Source organism: Cupressus sempervirens, chromosome 2 (genome assembly GCF_028749045.1).
Source record: "Cupressus sempervirens isolate cs-2001-9-10 chromosome 2, ASM2874904v1, whole genome shotgun sequence".
Lineage (NCBI taxonomy): Eukaryota > Viridiplantae > Streptophyta > Pinopsida > Cupressales > Cupressaceae > Cupressus > Cupressus sempervirens.
This window is the reverse complement of record NC_143119.1, coordinates 30,829,718-30,844,801: the sequence shown is the minus strand read 5'-3', so window position 1 is coordinate 30,844,801 and position 15,084 is coordinate 30,829,718. Positions and strand designations below refer to the sequence as shown.

The window sequence follows — 15,084 nt, the reverse complement described above, 5'->3', positions numbered from 1 at the left end:
GATCCAAGTACTAAGGATGCAACATCTATAAATATCCATCTTGATGTGTTTGTTCAACTCTAGATGGGAGGGTAATAGATGGGTTGGGGCATTCATAGAGTAAAGAAAAGGAAGATGATGGTCAATGTTGATCACATGTGACCTCAAAAGAGATAGCACTTGAGCATACCAACATCAAGACCTTCTTGTGGGGTCCGACTAGGCAATCTCCATAGAGGAGTAGTAGGCAAGGTAGGTATATTTGTTGTGACCCTTAGAAGAATCCATGAAACATCATAGATAATGAATGAACCATACTGAATCAAAGGTAGTACCAAGTCTAAATGGATGCACGCCATACTCAACCTGAACAATACTATGCAAAGTGGTTTGCCAACAATAGATAGTACGCAGAAGAAATAGAGTTTGAGACCTCTCTATCGAAGTCCAATCTGGCTCAAGTAAGGAGAGCCCCCACACCACATGCCCATAGACCATTTTAAGTCCAATCAAAGTGTTCATAAGAGCTAGATTGGACTTTGTGTCCTAAAAATGATGCTTGAAACACTTGCTAAAGAACCATACCCCTTGCAGATGCAGGGCTGAAGTGCAGGTCTCATACTGAAGTGAGGGCCTTAGAACTTGACCTCTAGATATGAGTAGGATGATGAGCTCTTAATCTCCTTACCCTGTAAAGAGAACTAGAGGTGAGAGGTCCTAAGGTAGTTGAAGGCCATCACCTCGATCTGCTCTAGGTTCATTGTCAATTATGACACATCACAAAAAGAAGCAAGACCATCAAGGAGTCTTTGTAAAACCCTACAAAGATGAGGTCTGAGGACTACATTATCTACAAAAATCAAAATGTAGATCAAGACCTGATGCAAGGAACAATCATCCCTTGGATGGACATTCTTTTGCAGGTAAGCCTCCAACTCATCAATGTAAAGTCCAAAAAGTGAGAAGGATAGAGGGCAACCATGCGTCACCCCAACGGTGCTCTTGATGAACTCTGAAAACCCCTGAGATGTCTTGATGCGCATCATGATCAACTCATAGAGCCAACCTAAGAACTGAATTGAAGTGCATTAGACTTCAAGTTGGGGATTATTGAGAATGTGAAGTTCAATGGTTCTTATTTGGCATCTTTCTACATTTAAAGAGCTAAACAATTGTATAAGTATGAATGTAAATTAAATATATTTAGTATTTAAGAAATAAACAAAGATATTGCCCAACTTAAAATGTAGATGTAACCATTTTAGTGGATCAATATAAAAGTGAATCAAATATAAAACTGTTATTTTATGTCTTATTTTTAGATCTCTAGTTTTATTTTCATATTCCTTTTAATTGCTCTTCTATTTTAAAACTTTTAATTGATCGCTAGATGAACAATACTGACTCACTTTTAATACCAGCATGTTGTTGGTTTGGTGTTTGCTCATGTCAATATTAAGCCCCACATATCTGTCGAAAAGTAGTCTTTTTGTTTTTTAAGCTAAAAATTATGAGTTCTCTACCGTGACTTCCGAATTGTCGCACAAAAGCGACAATCGTCGACAGCAGGGTTCGAACCTGCGCGGGCGAAGCCCAACAGATTTCAAGTCTGTCTCCTTAACCACTCGGACATATCGACGTAGACGAGAAAGTCTTTTAATAATCTTTGTTAATTTAAATGATCGATACTTAGAAAACTTTTATTACTCGAATCCTCTACACTTGATCATTATGTACATATTTTGGATCTTCCTGGAAAACTTTCGAAGTTGATTCCAATCGTTACAATTTCGAAACCATCTTGTTAAAGAGTATATTTGCTTCTTATCATGTTCAAGAAGAAGACGAGACATTAAGCCTCCGCATGTTGCCCAGTTCTTTGAAGGGATCAGCTTTAGTTTTGCTTTTTTATAGATAATGAAATGAGTAGAATAACTTTATATACTTTTATCCTTATTGCATGTAAAAGAATCTAAACAACAATATTGAGCGTGAATAATTACTGTGCCTCCAGGCCATAAGAAATCTTTGTATTAAATGCCTCCTCATGTTGCGTGACTTATCCTATTTATATATTTGTCCTTCAACACTTACGGATTACTTAGTTTTCTACAAAAATCTTGATTTCTTTCCTTTGTGACAACGTTGTTTGTGGTCGACTATACTCATGAATTATGTTCCAAGTGTTGGAGGTACTAAAATGTCTCTCAAATACCTACCAAATCAGTTCATAGCATAACACTTGGAAAGAATAAGCTGAAATGATGATTCGGATTACAATAGCTTATGAAATCTATTCTATACTTATTATAAGTTCTGTATTCTCAAATGCAATAACTATATTTGTGATTTATCACATGAAGGTATAGATGGGAAATGTAGAGTTCTTTGACGATAGATTTATAAAATTTTCAGGATTTAGCTGGGAGATGAAAGAATTTCTGTTGAACGGAAAATTCTAAAAACAACTATTAAAGAGTTCGTATACTCTTTAAGTTCTTTTCCATCATGTAAAGGCAGTTCGATTTAGGCATTTAATCGGGAAAGCTCGGCATATTAAAAGTTATTCAATGATAGCATGATGAGAAAGAGTTAGGATATGGAAACAAATCAATAAACTCTAATGACTTGTTTTCGTTTCTTCTATTATGTACCTTGAGAATCCTAAGGAAGAATCAGTGTCATAAAGATACATTCACTCTTATATTTTCATTTAAATAGAGCGGGAGATAAAGGTTGATGCATAGAAAAGTTTTGATGCATGTAAACTTTGTGGTATTTAACTTAGAATTCAGAACTTAGCTTTTGAAACACATGTATCCCGCCAACTTCAAACTGGTTCAACTTTGTCACACGTGTTTTCAAATTTATGTCCATGAAATTAAAATTCTCAAGTTTGGATGGACAAACGTAGCAAGAATCAAATTCTTCAGGGATGTTCACACACTCAATCTGAGCACCTTCAGTTTACCACGCCACATTTGCTGTCCACACTAATACTTAATAAGGATCTCATGCAAACTTTGTATGCTACAATTACATGAATTTGAAACCTTCGAAACTTGTAAATGGCAAAATATATATGACAAAGAGAATAAAAACGTATATGCATAAATTACATTTGGATGTTCTGTTCTTTCATCCCAAAGATGGGTAAGTTGGTTATTGGTCGCTTCGACAATAGCGAGATTGATGAACATCCTCTCCATCTTAGCCATCTCAAATCCTCAAAGATGAGCGTCTCCGAAAAGTTTCCCTCTATTACAACACCTGTGAGCCAAAGAAGTTGTAAGTTGTACAGTAAATCGAACATCTCTGCTGTCAATACCATGGTCTCCTTGTTAGTTTAGCTAGCTTTGGATAGCTGTTCGTCCATTTGTTATTATTTAGCAAGTAATTGTTTTGCAAACTAATTGGTTAGGTTAGAGACAAATATTTGTTAATTAATTGACCACTTTTGGAAACAACTAGAAACCGACTTGGTTAGGGTTGTTAAGTTGTTTTAATCTCTACCGTCGATTGAGAATCAATCTCGATTATTGGTTTCCCAATAGGAGTAGTATAAAAGGAGGTTAGGGGGGCATTTGGAAGAACAAGAAAGAAGTTTGGAGAAACATTTATAGTGCTAGCAAATGAGTTTGTAAGTTTCAAGTGTTAGCAAATAGTCTTGCAGTCTTAGCAAGAGCGCAGTGTTAGCATGGGAATAGTAGTGAGGAATATCAACGGGAGAAATTAGGAGGGTATCAGAGTTCTACCAGTGAGAGGCAAGCAATTTTATATCTCTTGATTAGTTGAAGTTTAATATTATTCCTCATCTGTAGAACTGATTTTTCCTTACGAGTTTTTCCATTGACAATTTGTCCGAAAATATTGTGTTCATTATGTTGCGCATTTTTTTTCGTATTTTATTAGTGAAGTTGCAGTTGTGTTATTTTTCAATATTAGCTGGGAATTTCTTTTCAGCAATTTAATAATCGTTTACAATAGGAGATTAATAATTAGTGACTGCAATAGTAAATTTTTCACATGGTATCAGATCATTGTTAAGGGTAGAAGAGTTTTTCCCTAGGAAAGAAATTTTGATCTCTTTAGATTTATTATTGCTTCAATCCCTTGAGATGGCTTCAACTGGTTTGATAGATAAGGATAGATTGGATGGTGCCTTGAATTTTGGTATCTAGAAGGCCAAAATTTCTTTATTGTTGGAAGAGAATGGTATCAAAAATTATGCTACCAGTGATGTACTTGTACCAACAGATGCAACACACCTTGCATCATATAAGAAGGATGATGCCAAAGCAAGGAGAATCATCCTTGATGGTGTTAAGGATCATATTGTTCCACATATCGCAAAGCTAGATAAGGCTAAGAAGATGTGGGATGCCATTCTGAATCTATAGTAGAATGCAACCACCAATAGGAAGTTGATTCTTAGAGAGAACCTAAAGAATACCTGGATGAACTAGGGAGAAGATGTCACAAGTTACCTCACCAGGCTCAGACTTGTCAAAGATGAGTTAGCAGTTGTTAGAGATAGTGCTAGTAATGATGAGCTAGTGAGAATAGCCCTAAATGGGTTTACTAAACAATGGAGTGTCTTTGTTCAAGTTGTTAGTGGATGAGATACTTTATCGAGTTGGGATCGACTATGGACTGATTTCACTTAAGAGAAGTTTAAACTAAGTCTTGTCAATGGGGCCAACAAGGGTCAAAAAAATGAGGTGGAACAAGAGAACATTGCCCTAGTCGGTAAAGGGAAAGAAAAGAAGGGATCTAGCAAATTATCAAATTCACAAAGTGAGAAGAAGAAGAAGGACTTTTCTAAGGTCAAGTGCTTTGGGTGTCATGAGTTTGGCCACTATGTTAGTGATTTTTAAGAGAGGAAGAAGGGTAAGAAGTAGGTGGTAGCTTTAGCAAGTGCGAAAGAACTCTCAAGTAGAATGGAAGATGAGTTTGCACTCATAACTTCTATGGTTAGCTCAACCTCACAGTGTGTTTGGTATATAGATAGTGGAGCGTCATTTCATATTGCAAGAGTTAAAGAGTACTTCTATAGTTACAAGGACGAGGACACCAACATATAGATTTTTATGAAAACCTTGTCCAAACTCAACCCAGTTGGGAAAGGGATTGTTCAATTTTAGAGGGAGAATGGAAAGATAATTCCACTTCATGATGTGTTGTATGTGCCAAGCTTAGGTATGAATTTGATTTCTATATCTGTTCTTTAGGATATGGGGTATAATGTACTCTATAAAGGGACAAATGTGTTCATTAAGCACAAGGATTGAAAATCACCCATAACTATTGGAGTTAGGAGTGGTTGCCTTTATAGATTTCAATTTGATGCTCCTAAGACAATCATGAGCAGCAGTAATCCTAGAGATCTTGGAGAGCTATGGCATAGGAGGATGGGCCATATTCATCATGGAGCACTTAGATTGCTTTGTGAGATGGTGACAGGTGTTCTAGAGGTGAGCACAAAGCATGACGATGTATGTAAGGGATGTGTGTTGGGGAAGTTCGCAAAAGCATCTTTTCCAAGGAGTGACACTAGATCTAAGGGTGTTCTTGATCTAGTACATTAAGATGTTTATGGACCAATGTTGACAAAATCTCTCAGAGGATATGAGTACTATGTTACTTTTATTGTTGATTTCTCTAGAAATACCTGGATATACTTCTTGAAGACTAAGGATGAGGTTTTTAGTCAATTCCAAGAGTTCAAGGCTCTTGTGGAGAATTCAATAGAAAAGAAGATAAAGGTTCTTCGGTTAGAAAATGAAGGCAAGTATAAAGGAAATGTCTTCCAGGAGTTCTGTATCAACGAAGGAATCAAGAGAGAATGGATTGTTCCTTACAATCCACAGTAGAATGGAGTTGCTGAGAGGAAGAACTGTTCTATATCAAAGGTAGCGAGAGCTATGCTACATGGCCAAGACATGCCCAGTTACTTATGGGTAGAGGCGTGTAATACAACAATCTACATTCAGAATAGAGTTTCACATAAGGTGCTAGGGAAGATCACACCAAAGGAGGCTTTCACAGTGAAGAAGCTTGATGTTGGTCACTTCAGGATATTCAGGAGTTTGGCATATTGTCATATTCCTGGAGATACATGTACAAAATTAGATTAGACTACAAAGAGGGGGGTACTTTTTTAGGTATAATGAGACCTCAAAGGCATCTAGAGGACTTAGAGGTTGACATTTCATCCTCTATAGTTGGTAGCAAAAACCATGAGGTTCCAAATACACAAAGGGATACTTAGGAGTTTGTGGCAGCTCCTAGGAAGTGTACTAGACAACGGAGACAACCAGCCAAGTTCAATGACTATGTGGCATTAGTTAGTCAGTTGGTAGATAGTGAGCCGTCTAGCTATCAAGAGGTTGCAAAGCATCAGGTATGGTGAGTTGCTATGGTTGAGGAGTATTCCTCAATAATGTAGAATGATGTGTGGAAGGTAGTTCCTAGACCAACAAATAGAGTAGTAGCTGGATCACACTAGATCTATAAGATAAAGCATAGTGTAGATGGTAGTATTGAGGAATACAAGGCGAGGTTCATGGAAAAGGGGTTCTCTCAGAAGGAGGGAATAGACTATGAGGAGACATTTTCTCCAGTTGCCAGGTATACTTCTATATGAGTTGTAATCTCACTTGCAGCACAGATGGGATGGTAGATCCATCAAACGGATGTCAAGACAACATTCCTTAATGGTGAGTTGAAGGAGGATGTATACATAGAACAACCAGAAGGCTTTGTAGCACACAACAAAGAGACCCACATGTGTAGATTGAAGAAAGCATTGTAAAGACTTAAGCAGGCTCCTAGAGCATGGTATGAGTGCATTGATAAATACTTGTAGAAAATGGGCTTTGTGAAGAGTGAAGCGGATGCTAACCTCTACTACTTGGTGGTTGGGGGTGAGATTCTCATTCTTGTTCTTTATGTGGATGACCTGTTTCTTACAGGTTCACTAGGGCTCATAGTGGACTGCAAGAGTAACCTTACAAAAGAGTTCAAGATGAAGGATTTGTGACTTATGAACTACTTTCTAGGCATGGAAGTGTGATAGACAGATGGGGAGATTTTCCTTGGTCAAGGGAAATACTGCATTAAAATCTTGAAGAAATTTGGGATGGAGGATTGCAAAGACATGTCTACACCCATGATAAAAAATTGGAGGAAGGTAGATACATCTAGGGAGAAGGATGTAGATCCCACTTTATATAGATAGTTGATTAGTTTGCTTATGCATTTGGTCAACACTAGGCCAGATATAACATTTGCAGTTAACTCTCTTAATCAGTTCATGGTTGAACCAAGGAGAATGCATCAGATAGCGGCCAAGCATGTATTCTGTTACTTGTGTAGTATAGTTGATTATGAGATTAGATATGTTCAAGGTGAAGGTATCGGGTTGATAGGCTATACTGATGTAGAATGGCAGGAAGTACCATATACAAAAGGAGGACTTTAGGGTGTTGTTTCAGCTTGGGATTAGGAGTTATATCTTGGTTCAGCAGGAAGCAAAAGTCTATGGCTTTGAGTTTAGCAAAAGTAGAATACATAGCAGCTAGCATGGCGACATGTGAAGCTATATGGCTTCGAAAGTTGTTAGTAGCCTTGTTTGGTCAGAAGGTTGAGAATACTGTGATATTTTGTGATAATTAGAGTTGCATCAAGTTGTCTGAGAATCCAGTGTTTCATGATAGGTCTAAACATATAGATATCAGATATTACTTCATTAGAGATTGTGTACAATAGAGAGTTGTTCAGCTAAAATACATATCTACAGAGGAGCAAGTAGTAGACATTTTGACTAAGGCATTGGGGAAGGCAAAATTTATCTTCTTAAGAGATAAGTTAGGTGTTATGCAAAGCAACTTCCTTGCTAAGAGGGAGTGTTAGTTTAGTTAGCTTTGGACAACTATTAATCCATTTGTTATTATTTAGTAAGTAATTGTTTTGCTAACTAATTGGTTAGGTTAGAGACAAATATTTGTTAATTAATTGACCACTTTTGGAAACAACTAGAAACTAACTTGGTTAGGGTTGTTAAGTTGTTTTAATCTCGACCATCGATTGAGAATCAATCTCGATCGTTGGTTTACCAATAGGAGTACTATAAAAGGAGGTTAGGGAGGCATTTGGAAGAACAAGAAAGAAGTTTGGAGAAACATTTGCAGTGCTAGCAAATGAGTTTGTAAGTTTACAGTGTTAGCAAATAGTCTTGCAGTCTTAACAAGGGCGCAGTGTTAGCGTGGGAATAGTAGTGGGGAATATCAGCAGGATAAATTAAGATGTTACTAGAGTTGTACCAGTTAGAGGCAAGAAATTTTGTATCTATTGATTTTCTCAAGTTTAATATTATTCCTCATTTGTAGAAATAGTTTTCCCTTAGGGGTTTTTCCAGGGACAATTTGTTCGAAAATATTGTGTTCATTATGTTGCACATATCTTTTCGTATTTTATAAGTGAACTTGCAGTTGTGTTATTTTTTGGTATTAGCTAGGAATTTATTTTTAGTAGTTTAATAATCATTTACGATAGGAGATTAATAATCAATCACTGCAATAGTTAATTTTTCACACTCCTTGGGCTCATGGAAAAGATAACGCGTGCTCCTAGCCTTCTTGAGTGAAATTCACAAACACATTTGAGTTAATAAATTTATGAAATTAGTAAATTTTTTTGGCTATAACTATTAGAAAGATAGCACAACTCTCATATCATATTAGTTGTTAGTAAAATAGCACAACTCTGATACCAGTTGTTATGAAATAATGATAAAGTAGGAAAATGGAGGAAATAAAAATAGAGCATACAAAGAACACACAACAATGAAGAATACAAAGAAATAAAATAGTCACAACAAACCTACAATTCAAACTAGTTATCTTGATTAATCAATCACTAGCAACAATATTACATCTTCAACACATTAGATTCCTATCATTAATTAAAAATGATACATAGAATGTATAAAATACAAGACTAATAGAAATAGGGAACCAAAAACCAATTTGAAAGATTAAACTAGGTGCCAAGATTTGGAACCTTCACTAAGTCAAAGGTTGCATTAAATATTTCAACTACTCACACACAACTTTTATATGCACAATTAACACAACATGTCACTATTTCACAAGGGGTATTAATATGAAGCCTGCAAAATAATGAAGCAAGCATAACACACATGTTAGCCACAAAACTCTACTTCATTCACTTCACACACATAACAATAATTGTGTCATAGTTTTTTTTGTCAACATTTGATATCACATTTCAATGTTTTAAAACATATTTTGCGATCTATCATCAAGATCCAATAGAGAAAAAGGACAGAAATTTAATGGATGACAAAATGTGGTCTAAAATGAAATGTTATAAAAAATCTAGCGCACAATCATATTTAAGAATATTTACCTTCCTAAACTAAAAATATTAAATAGTCAAAATTGACTTTTTTCTTCCAAATTTAATTGATTCCTTAGTAAATTATATTTAAAGACAACCCATTTACACTAGACTTTATAATGTGAAAATCTAACATATCTTATTCAAAATTCTATAAATAAGTAGCAATCTTACTAAATATTCCAACACCATCTAAGATTACATATACCTAGGTCAACATTAAATATGTACATCTTGTTCATCAAATAGCCTAGTGGGTTTACGAGGCTCTAGATATTTCATTTTCAATACTTCACCAATTTTTTACCACAACCCAAGTTTACTAAAGAATTTTCATTAGAGATGTTCAAGAGATGAACAACATTCCATTTCAGATCCACCCAAAAAATCACAGTGATTCCTTTCTCCTTCCATGTAAGAAAACAAGCTATATTATGAAGCATTTCCTTCTTAAAGAAATCAAGGGTGTGGTAGGAAGTTTCAAGATTCTTTTCCATATTAGGCTCATATATTAACTTGTCTACTCTAAATTCTAAGAAGAAAACCATTTTGGTGGAGATTTACCTTGAGTTTTGGTTGAAATATCAACTAGTTAGGTTGTACAAAAGCTGTAAAGCATTTTTGCACTCAGTTATAAATCCCATTCATCTATCACCATGCCTATTGAAATCGTGTACATATTTACTCCCATCTGGGCACCAAAGCTCCTTAGAGAAAGCACGATAAAGAACATAGTAAATTTCAACCTTTCTCTCAAGTATATAGAACACTTCTTTCAAGCACCACCATTTGGGAAATATTCTTTGAGAAAATAGGAATGCAGATCGTTCTTTCTATAATTCCTATTTGGAAATAGAGGGAAATGAGAGTATCCAAGAAAGTCATATGAGATCAGTATGCACATCTTATATCCAATAATTTCTTGAATAGCTTCTAATATGAAAATAAAAGTACATAGTACTATGGCATAAAAGTGGAAACAAACATAATTGATTTCCCACAATTAAAACCTTAAAGGAAAGTTATTATAGTTTATTGATCTAAACAAATTTTAGTAGCATTATGACATATAGATCTCATTATTCTACACTCATGAAACTAGACGAATGAGAAAAAATAGAGAACATAGATATAGGTGGGGAAAAGATTTCTAGGTAAAAACCTCACCCTCCAAACCATCAAGTGAATGTATTATTTAGCAACGATTATAATACATTATAAGCCTTCACATGGAGATTTACATCTTGCTCCATTCTAGAGAAAATCTGGTAGCATAAACTTGTGCAAATAACTTCTCATATCTCTCTTACATCTCTTCAACAAATCATTGCATTTATAGAGTTTCATACAAAATGAAATAGTTTCTAAAGTGTCTACATTCAATATATTTACAACTTATTTAGAAACTTCCTTTATGCACAACTCTTGCATAAAACAAAGTAAAGAGAATAAAACCCCAAAAATAAACTTTCTAATTTTTGCTCCAAGTCTATCCATATGGAATATTTGGTCTCATTTAGCATCTTTCAAAAATGCATAAATAAACAATTAATAAATAATTGTATGGTTGAGCCACCTTGTCCCAACGATCTCCCACTTGATGGAGACCTTACAAGATTCAAACTGATGAAACTATATCATCACAACCATCCATGAAACAACATAAATTTTAACACATGCTCTCATGCTCCAACCATAAACCTCATCCAAACAATACATGCATAAGATCATAATGATAAAAAGGCTACAAAATACTAACACCACTCTAGTGTGCTCATGAGCTACTTGTAGAAGCATAAAAAACATCAACTTCTTAGCCCAACACAGCTGTAAAGTAATTCTCCGAAACAAGATAAAACATTAGCCAAAATAACAACCAAATTGATTGCTCCAATCCAACTAATAAACCCATGAGATTGAAAATAGCATCTAGAGAAATTTCTAACCCATCCAACGACTCATACCTCAAAGTTATCCAACATAAACACTCATTCCAACCACATAACCAACCCATAAATGACAACCTCTAGCTCCATGTGCAAACTAGTCGATAAAGACCAAACACATACAAAACTCCCACTACATGGGTAATGTTAAATCTGAAAAATCAAAGGCATACTGAGTCTACTAATAACAACATAAAGAAAGTAACACAATACAAGGTAGGAGAATCCCAAAGGAGATGTCCTAGCCCCTAGCAAACAACCACACATCTAAATATAAATAATAACACTAAGATTTAGATCCAAATAATGGAAACTCTTATAATATAATTATAAGATTTACATCCAACATGCCCAACTGCAAGGCCTTTTCGGGTATGACCAAACACATAAGCAATTACGATAGTAATTCTGCAATATCTTGCAAGATCCAAACCCTAGCTAGCCTAGATCTGAAACCTAGTAGAGAACTCCAATTCTCAACTCGTGCTCGCAAGCCACCAAACAACCTTATTATTTTCCAAGCTGCAACTATCAGCGCTGCTCAAACTTTTCTCTCTCAACTACTCCTTGCTCCGTCTATGCTAGATGATGATAATGACTCTAGACTCCACAAGACCCTCTACTTATACTAAAATGAGTCACATGTCTGCCTAGCAAATTACATTAATTAAATACACCCACATTAAATATACCCATCAAGACACAAGTCGACTTGGCTATAAGCATTAAACACATCACATATATTAAATACTTAGGACATGCACCAAGTTTACAATGCATAACTAAGTCATAAGACCACATAAAAATACACACACTTAGACATAGGTGTACCTACCATCCAACTATCCAAATCCAATAGCGTACACACTAACTCCCTCAAATCAAAGCTCATGAATACTCCAAAGCTCTACTAGTAAATAGGAACACATTACTAGCAACCACTAAAATGGCTCTAACTCCAAGATGATAACTCCAAACTTTGTGCACTTAGGAAAAGGTTTCCCAACATGTCTTGAATACAACCTCAATTGTGCAATCTATAACTCGACAAAGTTGAGCACAAAGCCCTTGCATACAAGATTGTTGACTTCCCTAGGATGCTCAAGTATCAAACATGCCAGGTGCAAAGAAATTTGTCTTCAGTAGATGGAAGAACATCTTTCAGGGTTCAATACATAAACCCCAAATTGGTTCTTCTCATACATGTCCTCCACCACATTAACTTATACACTCTTTCTTTTGTTCTTCATCTGTAGCTTCTTTTTTTCACCTCTCATATTCACATCTATCTTTAATGTCCCACAGGTTTTCTTAGCATGCTAATCTCTAACCCCTTTAGAATCCTTCAACTCAAATTGGCTACTATTGTGGTCTCACAACACACACCCCATTCCTCACTAGGAATGGGAACCCCTACTTTTTTCAAACCTCCAAACTCACGGTTCGAGATTCGAGAATTTTTTTGAGTCGTGAAGTTGAAAAAACCAAAAAATTGAAAAAATAAAATAAGATAAAAAAATAAAATTAAAAAATTAAAAAGTAAAATAGAAAGGGATTAAAACAAAGTGAAAAAAATAAAAAAAAGACAAAAAATCAAAAATAAATAAATAAATAAATAAATAAATAAATAAATAAATAAATAAATAAATATATCGCACAAATGCACATGCGTGTGCGGGTGAGGTGCACGCTGTGCATCATAGTGCACCCGTGGTTGCACATTGCGTAGCCCACCCAACGAGCGAGGCTATAAAACCCTCCCAGCTTGTCCAAACTCTTATTTCTTTCTTGTTATTTTATTGCATGTTGTTAGCATCCCAGACAAGAGTAAGTCATCCTCACGCATTTCTTATGAAAAGAGCGACGTGCATACGCATACTTGTGCCTATGCAGCACATATATATTGCACAATGCAAAATCACAACTTGTGGTCATGCGAGTTCCGTGTTCATGAGTGCAACATCCATAGGCATGTGCACACCCTTCAAACCCTAGCGCCAGTGCCATGTAAATTCACCACCCATGGAGCTTTGTGCTTGCACTGTCAACATAAGCTCTACCAATGGCACTTTGCGCCCATGGCACCAACTCTCCACCACCTGTGCCCACATGACATTGCATCCCCTATGTGTGCCCACCATGCCTAAACTCCTTTGCCACACGTCCCTTTGCCACATCGCGCCATCATCTGATGTGTACCCTAGCATAGTGCTATTGCATGGCCTTGCAAACCCTAGCCACGTATGTGGACATCCACTTTTTCACCCCATTAAAAAAAAAAAAAAAAAAAAAAAAAAAATTATTAAAAATAAAAAAAATAAAATAAATAAAAATGCCTAAATTGGGCATTTTATTTTATTTTCTTTATGTTTATTTAAATTTAAAGCTTTTACATTTTATTTCAAGTCCTTATTACTATCAAGAAGAAGCTCTCGACACAAAGCAAGGAGTATAAAATTGTGAATGATGTGTTCATCTTTGTGATCATATGATTATTGAGGGGGATTATGGAAAGAGGTTATCTGATGAAGCTAAAGTACATATTACAATTCTCAGAGCCTACTTCATCCAGTTCAAAACGTTCACATATTTGTAGGTAGCTAGTGCCTCCATCAATCCTAAGAAGCTCTTGAGATATCCAAGTGACAAATTGGTGCTATTGGAGATTGCCCAAAAAATTGAGTTGGCATATGAGAAGATAAAGAGACAATAGAGAGCTTCATGGGCAAGACCATTGGTCATTGGACCATATCAGGTGAAGTAGAAGCAAGATATTTTGTCCTTCGAGTGGGAGTGGGAGAATTATCCCCTTGAAGAATACAACTCTCTTTGGCCCTATTTTGATAATGTTGGGAGAGTGGAAAGTCTAGTAGGAAAATATTTCCATCATGAGGATGCTATTGAAGATCACTGGATGAATGCAACAAATGACTACGGTGTCCGCAGAAAGGATTATTGTAGGATGACTTTATATCTAGCAGAGAAGGCTCTTTGGTTGAACATCCCAAAGGAGATAATGTAACAAGATTCTAAGGAGTTACTAGACCCCCTGTTCAACTTAGAAAAAATTGGTGAGAGACCCATTATGAATGCTGAGGTTGACAGGGAAGAGGCCAATGATATTAATCATCAGGTGAGGCATGTTGTCAAAATGATGAAGGATTGGATCAAGAAACCTTTTCCACTTGATCCAATTCTTAATATAATGATCTTTCATGCACATGCCTACCTAGAAAGAGGTAGAGGGAAGAAAATAACAATTCCTACTTTTGTGGCCCAGTCTCTTATCAGGCTAGAGATAGTGTACTAGCTTGATCGCCCACTTGGATACTATCACCCTAGAGAGGAAGGGAAGGAACAAAAGGAAGAGGCCCTTCCCTTAAAGAATTCAAATAGAACAGGCTAAAGAACAAGCACCTCTATAGTAATAGGAAGAAAGTGCACAAGGGTTTCAAGATACTAGAGCTACTCAAGTCCAAGATGAATGTCAATTGCCTCCTGTTGTGCCCAACCAACTAGAAGAGGGTGAGATTCCGCAAGTCTCCATTCCTCCTGCGCAAGATGAGCTAGCTTCTCCTTCTACCTCCAAGAAACAAAAGAAGAGGATTAATATCTAAATGAAAAAGAGGCAAAGGATTAATAGAATATTGGTGCCTTCCCCATCTGTTCTTTAAAGTATTCCAGAGGGAGACAAAGAGGAAGAAGAAGAATCAGAAGAGGAAGAGGAACAAGTGCC

The 15,084-nt window shown here is 36.0% G+C and overlaps 1 non-coding gene across 1 annotated transcript; it reads right to left on the bottom strand.

Moving 5' to 3' along the window:
* Positions 1-1,536: 1,536 nt before the first annotated feature.
* Positions 1,537-1,618, bottom strand: TRNAS-UGA (transfer RNA serine (anticodon UGA)). The gene has a single exon. It is a non-coding gene; the product is annotated as a tRNA-Ser (tRNA).
* Positions 1,619-15,084: the final 13,466 nt, after the last annotated feature.